This window comes from Pteropus vampyrus, unplaced genomic scaffold (genome assembly GCF_000151845.1).
Source record: "Pteropus vampyrus isolate Shadow unplaced genomic scaffold, Pvam_2.0 Scaffold76, whole genome shotgun sequence".
Taxonomy (NCBI): Eukaryota; Metazoa; Chordata; class Mammalia; order Chiroptera; family Pteropodidae; genus Pteropus; species Pteropus vampyrus.
In genome coordinates this window covers 2,088,042-2,097,000 of record NW_011888857.1, presented here as the reverse complement: position 1 = coordinate 2,097,000, position 8,959 = coordinate 2,088,042, and positions in this window count along the sequence as shown.

Below are 8,959 nucleotides of genomic sequence, written 5' to 3'. Positions count from 1 at the left end.
TAAATTAAACTTGTTTTTACCCTGTGGGCAGACAGGGGTAAAGTTTGGCTTTCTGGTCTACCTTAGGTTGCAGCCTAGAATGAGTAAGAAGCACAAACAAAGCAGCTGCAGAGACAACATGCTCTCTTATTCAGACAGCATTTGGGAAATGAAAGAACAGAGAACTCAGTTATTTAATTAACCCTCGGAGTCTCTGGAATGTAAACATTTTCTTTGTAAAGCCCTGAGACCTCTCTTGTTTCCAACCAGCAGGCCTTTATTTCTGCCTCCCCTGTTCTCTCTGCTCTTGACCCCCATGTAATGCATTGTTAGATGACTTGTTTGCACAGAGCGACAGGATTCTTCCCCCAGAATTGTTAAGGTGTTAGAAATTTTCTCCCTTATCAATTTTCCATGGACTGGCCCTCTATTCCCTAATGGCATCGTATTGGTACACACTGCAGACACGGGCTCAGAAACAAAAGGAAAAGTGAGGAGATAGAGATACACAGCCTGCCTCCCTGCCTATTCCCAGTGTGTCCCACTGACAATGCTGTGTGGAAGGGAAATTGTTCCATCAGCGACTGTGTTAGATTCATGACCCCGCCACAACCTTGAATTGGCCTTTAGTTGTCGCTGATGGGAACTGAAGAACAGCGCCTGTCGACATGATTGCTACTCTCCAATGAATCAGAACATACAGGGCGAGGAGCAGCACATTAAACCAGCTACAGAAATATATCACTGTACTTTTATATAGATGTATTGCTTTTGCCCAGGCATATAAATGATTGGGCCAGCCACTTATTATTTTTTTTCAAGGACTATAAATTTAAAATAAGCTAAGGGTTTTAAAATTATGTTCTTTTTAAAAAATCAAGGTAGCTATTTTAAGGCGACAGTCAAATATTTAAAGATCATCTTATATGGATATTTCAGCCACTGTCATTGGGAGGAAAATCAGCCCTTATCACCTGCTCTCAGGTTACTTAACACATAGGCACTGATTTATCATGTGTTGTCATTTGCTAATTGATCTTTTAAAAAAGCGTTTCCCATATTTACTTCCTTGCCTGCTTATTGGAGAAAGTATAGTTCACAAATTTGAGATGTGATTTAAATAGACAGCAAGCATATCGGCCTAAAGCAAGGTGCTGTAAGCGTCAAGGTGTTCGGAGAAAGCTACGAGTAGGGAGGGAACCAATGATTTTTAATTCGGAAGTTATAGGGTCCTTCTGAGAATACTCTGAGTCCAACGGACACTCTCCCCAGGAGCACATGCGTATGCTTTCACTTATAAGCAAAATTTTTCATTTCACTTCAAGGACTCACCAACTCTCTGAGCCCCTCCCTGGAGCCCAGGTTGAGATCCCCTGCCTTTGAGATTATCTTACAAAGCTATACAGTTGTGACATACTAGGATGTGATGATCAGCTATGAAACATGTTTCAAGTAGTTGGTTACTCATAATAGGGAAAATATAGATGTTTGCAAGTAATTTACTCTTTAGAAGCATATACAGTTGAGAAGATTCAAAGGTTTTCCTATAACAGCATCACCCTTATTTGTCACCATAGGTAATAAGACTTTATGTGGTCTAATCCCTGCCTTCCTCCCTCACATCACCTATTGACACTTTTCTCCTCATCCCAAAAGTTCCAGCCACATGACTTCCTTTTTAATTTCCAGCCCACTAAGTTTCCTGCCTTGGATTATTTTTTAATGCTGGGCAAGCATTTTGAATGTTCTAAGCACAGTTTGAACAAGGCCACAATATCTGTCTTTTGTGTATCTTAGATTCTGTGAAGGGAAACAGACAATAGGCGCATAAATAAAACTATAAGGTTGATCATTTCAAAAGTTAGGAAGCAATTAAAATGTGATGATGGGATAGAGAGTGACTAATGGATGTCCTATTAATGCCTTTTGGGGAAGATTTTAGCTGAGATGAGAGAAATGAGATACAGCTTCGGGTTAAAGGAAAACGTTTACAGTAGCAAGTGCGAGTCCCCCGAGGCTGGAAAGAACTTGGTTTGGAAGGTCAGCGAGGAGGCCATGTGGCATCTGATATACTCTCTCAAGGAGAAACTTCCGTGATCTGTGCTGCTGCCCAATGCACCGATATGCCATAAACAGTTGTAATTACAAATTACGGGCTTTATTTCCCTACAATAACTTTGAGTTTTTGTCAGAACCTGGATATGCAAATTGAGGTAGCTGAAGACATAATTTGAGTTGGAGTAACATGAGGCCCAGAGAGGTTAAGTGATTTGCCCAAAGTCACACATCTGGTTCATAAGTTAGCTTCGTGGAAGAAACCAAAGGAAAACCCTGGCTTCTGCATTTGCGGGGTAGTGTTCTTGCCCCATACCATTCTGCCTCTCAGTCATCTTCACATAATTTATGAAAGGTTGCTTTTTCTTGAAAACTAGCCTGGTGCCTGGTTCCATATGCAGTTATGGCCCAGAGACACATCATCATTACACGTTTTTTTTTAGCTTTCATAAACTTTTGTTAAAAATCTAGCTCAGGATTCCCGATTTTTTGGGTTCACCAATAGCCAAAGGTAAGCTAAAAATCTCTCACCTATAAAGGAAACTGAGAAGCCCTATTTCTCTGGGCCAGGCATTAAGATCAATGAGACTGTTATAGGTTCGGAGTTCTCACCTGCCTCTGGTTGGGCTGGCAGTTGGGATAGATGGCTTCACAACATTAAATGTCCATGTCTAGGAGGATAACCATGCTCCCACATCTCTTCGTCCCTCTGAGCTCCAAACTACAATTGAATTGACAGTAGTCTTTGTTTCCAATAAGTGTGGGAATTTTCCGATCTAATGGAATAAAATGTTTTTAAAACATTTTAAAAAAGGAGATGGGGGAGTGAAATATTTTTGACATTTTGGCAAAAACAATAACACAGAAGTCATCGTGTACCCTTCTCAGTGCTTCATTATCAAGAATTACATGATGTTAATACATTTTTATATTGGTCTTATTAATTTTGATCATTTAATAAGTATCTTGTGGGAAGATATTTTGAGACTATAAAAATCCTGTTTCTCATCATATTTTTACCCACTAATTTTAATATCTATCAGTTCTTGTCTGTAAAAGTTATCACTGTTGTGTTTTCCTAATGATGATTTTTCTATTTCTATCATTCCACATTTATTAATTGGAAATCTGCTGCAAGAAAAGTTGTCCCTTTGCCTCCATATATTTATTCAATTATTTTTATGTAAGTATACATTAATGGTTATTTTATTTATGCATTGTCATTACTATGATTTTTTTTTCTCAAACTGTCTCAGATTTGGCCATTCAGAGCCCCGTCAAGTTCATTCCTGTATCCCTTAAACATGCCCCCATCCTTTTTTGAGCACTTCTTTACCCTCTGACACACAAGATATTACAAAATTATTTTGTACTTTCCTTTCCTGGCCCTGAAATCAAACACTTTTCCAAGGAACAACCAAGATCTGGGCACAAGCCATGCCCATTGCTACCAGCATAGCATTGCTTCTAGGTTCTTTCAGTGGACAGAGCATGGAAATATACAAAGTGTACTGACACATGCATCAAAATGAGTTCCAGAAAGGATTCTAATTAACCTAATTTATTATCATCTTATCTCTCCAAAGTCCTTTTCTGGCCCTTAGCCCCAAGTTTAAAGTTTTGTGGTAATTCCTGAAGAACACATAATCCTAGAACCAGGAATCTTTAGGTGACACCAGTTATTGTCAGTACCACAAAGGTACTCATTGGAATTCCTGTGGCCAAATGTTTTCTTCCCTTAACAGGCAATGCCTTTTCAGTTTCCTTGTGAAACAAAACGGATGCCCATAAGGAAGTCTGATGACACTTTTGTTTTCAATACCATTCAAAGGAAACACAACCAAAACTATTCCCCTAATCTTTTGGCAGCTGCTTCTAAATTATTTGAACATGATGAAGTTCCCATCTACCAATAAGTTTATTTAGGTAGAAGTGTGTCCTTATAGAGTACAGATGTTTTACAAGGGGAAAAAAAATGTCTAAGGGCTCCACGGATGAGATTGGATTTACTTCTAGTTAACCAGTGTTTGTTTTTCTCATTGCTTTATTCCCAAGGGGGTGATTTGGACATGGTTGTCCTTCCACCCTTTTGCAATTTCTCAGTGCCTCTGGGCACATGCAACTGACAGAGGGAAAAAGAGTGAAAGTGACAAATGAAAGGCAACTAATTTTGATTGCATCTTTACTATAATCTGATCACTACACGACTTACTTAGAGATATGTTATTTCAGTGGTTCTTAGTCAAGGGACTACGACCTCTAAGTGGCATTTGGAAAACTTGCAGGGCCTTTTTTTATCGTCATAATAATTGAAGAGTACTATTGATAGTTACAGGGTGGTGTAGTATAATAAAAAATAAAATTTATTCTTTGCCCAAGTTTCCTGGCACAGATAGATACCCTAAAACCCTTGGAATCTCCTGAGTGATAAGTGTGTCTTGTATTCTAATGAGATAACTCTCAGACAGGGAGTGGAAGATAATATGGGGCTCTGGGGAGCCATAGATAGCTCTAGGATGGCAGGTGCTCACCGAAAAGACCAGCCATGATTAAAGAGTTGGAACTTTCAGCCTCACTATCCACCCTCACCCACCCCCACCTCTGAGAAGGATAGAAGGGCTAGCGATTGAAGTCAATCACTAATGGCCAATGATTAAATTAATCATGCCTCTGTAATAAAGCCTCCAATGAAAACCCCTAAACAATGGGGTTTGAAGAGCTTCCAAGTGAACACATCTCCAGGTTAGAAGAGTGGCATGTCCGAAAAAGGCACGTAAGCTCTGCACCTCCCCGTACCCTATACCTTGTCATATTTGTCTCTTCCATTTGGCTGCTCTTAAATTGCTCTTTATAACAAATTTGTAATAGTAAATATTGCGCTTTCCCGAGTTCTGTGAATCATTCTAGAGAATTTTCGAACCTGGAGTAGAAAGTTGATGGTAAACCCCCAAATCTGTAGTCAGTAGGGCAAAAGCGTGGTAGCTTGGGCATTCCATTTGCTGCTGGTGTCTGAAGTGAGGGGCAGTCTTGTGGGACTGAGCCCTTAACCTGTGGGATCTGCACTAACTCCACATAGTTAGAGATATACCTCAGAGATATTGTGAGTCTGGTTCCAGAGCATTGCAATAAAGCAAGTCATACTCTTTTTGTTGGTGGAGGGTCTTGCTTTCAATTTGTAAAAATTGTAACATCTGTGAAACGCAAGAAAATGAGGTTTGGCTATGGTTTCAGAATTAAACTGAATGGTTGGACACCCAGTTGGTGTTGGAGAGTCAATTTTTGGCGCTGGAAAAACAACATAGGTGGAGACCAGAGGTACATCATGTTAGACATCCTGCGGTGCATGCAACAGTTCTGCAGAAGGGAGAATTGTCCTGCATCCAGCATGACTTTCAAAGGGATCACTGCTGAAAACTCGTTTATAATTATCTAAGCCTAGAACCGAACTTTGTTAATTACAAAGTATGTTTTGCATAGTTTTTGTATAACTTTCCAGAAATGCAACTACTATGTAAACTGAGGGAAGACTGTACTTTATTTTGTGCTCTGTGGTACTTGAGTTGCTAATACAACACACCTGTGTTGGTCTGTCTCTGTACCTGTCACATATGTGGTGGAAAATGTAGGTGCAAACACTGGACCACTTCATTTTATTGCCTACTGTAGTTGTGCCTGAGTATTTATAAATTGTTTTATTATAAATTGTCTTTCTTTTGTGTCTTCTTTATATTGTATATGAGCCTTTATTGATTTTTTATGTGTATGTAGATTATTATTTATGAATTTTATTTCAGAATAATAAAGAAGGCATTGCAAAGTATTTGCAATAAAATTTCAGCATTTGATCTAAGAGAGTCGAGACTCATTATTATTTCAACTGTTCACAGTGATTTTAAGAGGATCTCTTATTAGAGCCATTTTATAGATACAGGAATTGGAAATCCGAGTGGGTAAGACTCTTGCTCAAAGTCACACAGCCAGTAAGTGGCAAAGTCGAGATTCAAATGGTTTCTGTCCGGTCCTAAAGTCCCAAATTTAGTGGAAATAAGAGGACAAAGGACAGAAGGATGGATTAAGGAAGAAACATCGAAATAGAAAAAAGTATGGAGTAAAAAAAAAGATGTGAATCAATGTTTATTTCAACTGTTAAACTCTGTTGAGTAATCTAAATATATATAAAAGGTTCTCATTGATAAATATTGTTTGATGTCTGCTATATATAATGTACATTTAAAAATGCTGAGGATACAAAAATAATTTTGACTGTATGATACCACCTCACCCTTGAGAAACTTGTAGTTGGGAAGATATAATACATTCATTTGAAACAAACAAACAACATGGTCCAGGGTGTATTAAGTGCAAAAGAAGGGCAGCAGCATCTATTCCTCTAAATGCAGGACCTAGTTTCTAGATACTTTTCCATTCTCAAGCTGTAGTCAAGGAACAGGAAATCAAATGGTTATATGCTCAATGAAAACTTCATGTGACAGGCACACATTTTTTTCCCTCCATTAAAGCTGATTCCTGAATGCAAGGTTGATCCTGGCTTTGTCAGACACAACTCACCATCAGTTTTCCCTTTTCATAGCTGATGACATGGGGTACCCTGATTTTCACTGGAAGAAAATACCACGTGGCCCAAAAAGTGAGGATCAATCAGGTTCCAGTAAATGCATCGTGCTTTGTGAAATGTCCAAAGGCCACAGCCACCACAGGGCAGATGAGTGGCTCATTTTCTGACCCTTTCTGATGTGACAGGTTTTCTGTCATTCCTATTCCTCACTGGGCCTGAGGACTGATCTTAAGCAGAACTGTGCTCTCTCTGTCCCTGGGGAGTTATTTCCCTGTGAGGACTCACAGGCAGAGGCAGATTTTTGGGACACTAATGAAGCTTAAGATTCAAGGCCCTTCATTTGCACACATCCCTCCTCAAACCTAGGGAGGAAGCCACAAAATGTTCACAGGGTCATAAGTTTAAATAACATTCACAACAGTAAGATACTCTAGGTACAATTGGTTAAGGCCACTGTCTCTTTCCATTCAGACTTCCCCTCTCTCCCATATTCCTCTGTGTTAGGAAGGCATTGGAGCGCCCATAGGTATTTTCAGCTCTAGTTAAGGAGAGCTTGGGATGGGGATACACTTAGTCTTAATGTTGTGGGATATATTTTTGTGGTTCATACTTCTATACACGGTTAAGTATGGCTAGCTGTCCTGAGATAAAAATGGCTTCCAGGAATATTCCTTTTACTGATTATGCTGGTTCTTCCATTATCGAGCGTATTATGAAGATACAATGCCAGGGTACTATGACACTCAACTATCAAAGTGTCCTACAGTGCCCGGCATCAGATGTTTATAGGTAATGTGGAGAAGTAAAGTGTGAAATATTTAGAGCCAGAAGTCAGTCTGTGAAAAATTCTTCCAAATCTTAGAGCTCATATATAAAAGAAATTTATGGAAGCTTTATCAAATGTCATAATAATCCTAAAAATGTATTGATGTTACCCATCACAATTGGAGAAGCTGAAAAATTTTTTTTCTAATCTATAAAAAATAAAGATAAATTTTGATGATAGAGGAAAGGTTGAATTATCTTTCTCTTTTTACCTTAGAAAGTATTACAAAACCATTGTCAAATAAAGAATTATTCATAATATTGATTTAAAAAATGTAAGAACAAAAAGTGTTAGAGAGGTAAAGTTTGTGAATACCTAATTCCAACGCGTGGTAGTGGGTTTTCCTCCACCAAGAAATTCTTGAACACCATCTGGGTGTCCTACGACTCAACTCCATTCTGACATTACCTACCTGGAGATAGTGTCAGATCCCATGGGGACAGGGCTATGCCCCATAAGACTGCCCCCTCTTCCATTCAGACACTGCTGACAAGTCCAGGTTGTCGGCCGGGCTTCTGACAGACCAGCTACAAACAGGAGTTTCTCATGCTCCCCTCTTTGGGTTCCATTAACTTGCTAGAGGGGCTCACAGAACTCAGAAACATTTTAGTTACTAGATCAGCAGTTTATTAGGAAAAGATATAACTCAGGAACAGCCAGATGGAAGAGATGCAAAGATCAAGGTATGGAGAAAGAGTGTGGCGCTTCATGCCTCTTCCCAGGGCCACTGTCCCCAAATTGCCATGTGTTCTCCAACCCGAAGCTCACCAAATCCAGTCCTTCTGGGTTTTCATGGAGCCTTCATTACATAGGCACCATTGATTAGATCATTGACCATTGGCATTGATTCAACCTCCAACCCTCTCCCCTCCCTAGAGGTATGTGCGTTAGTAGGGGGTGGGAGTTAGGGGGTGTTGGAAACTGTTGACTAAAAATTCCAACCCTCTAATCGTGTGGTTGGTTCTCCTGGCAACCAGCTCCCATCCTTAGGTGGGGTCCAAAAGCCACCTCATTCACATGGTAAAGACATCTTTATTATTAATATCACTTAGGAAATTCCAAGTGTTCTCAGAGCCCTGTGGCAGAAATAGGAGAAAGACCAAAAATATAATTTCTTAATATAAATCACAATATCACAGAGGTATGTTGGGCAATTAATTAATAAAATTATTATGCTCTTTTACTGAATTTTGTGATGTTTGGATTATTGTCAGGTTTTTAAAATATGTGATTTATTGTGATTCATTTTCTTATTCAAATTACACATTTACTTTTGCACCTCACTTTGTATTAGTAATTTTTTTTCTTCATCAGACATTTAATGAATTGAATAGGGTGGGACTTAAATGGATACTGAATTACAACAAGGAGGTGAAGGGGAACAAGGATGTAATTGCGGATGATCTCCAAGTGTAAGTGACCTTCTTGTATTAGTAATTTTATACCTTTTTCTTACAGAGGGCCTCTCAAATTTTATAAGCTTCAGGTCTCGCAAAACTTGAATTCATCTCTGCTCATGAGGA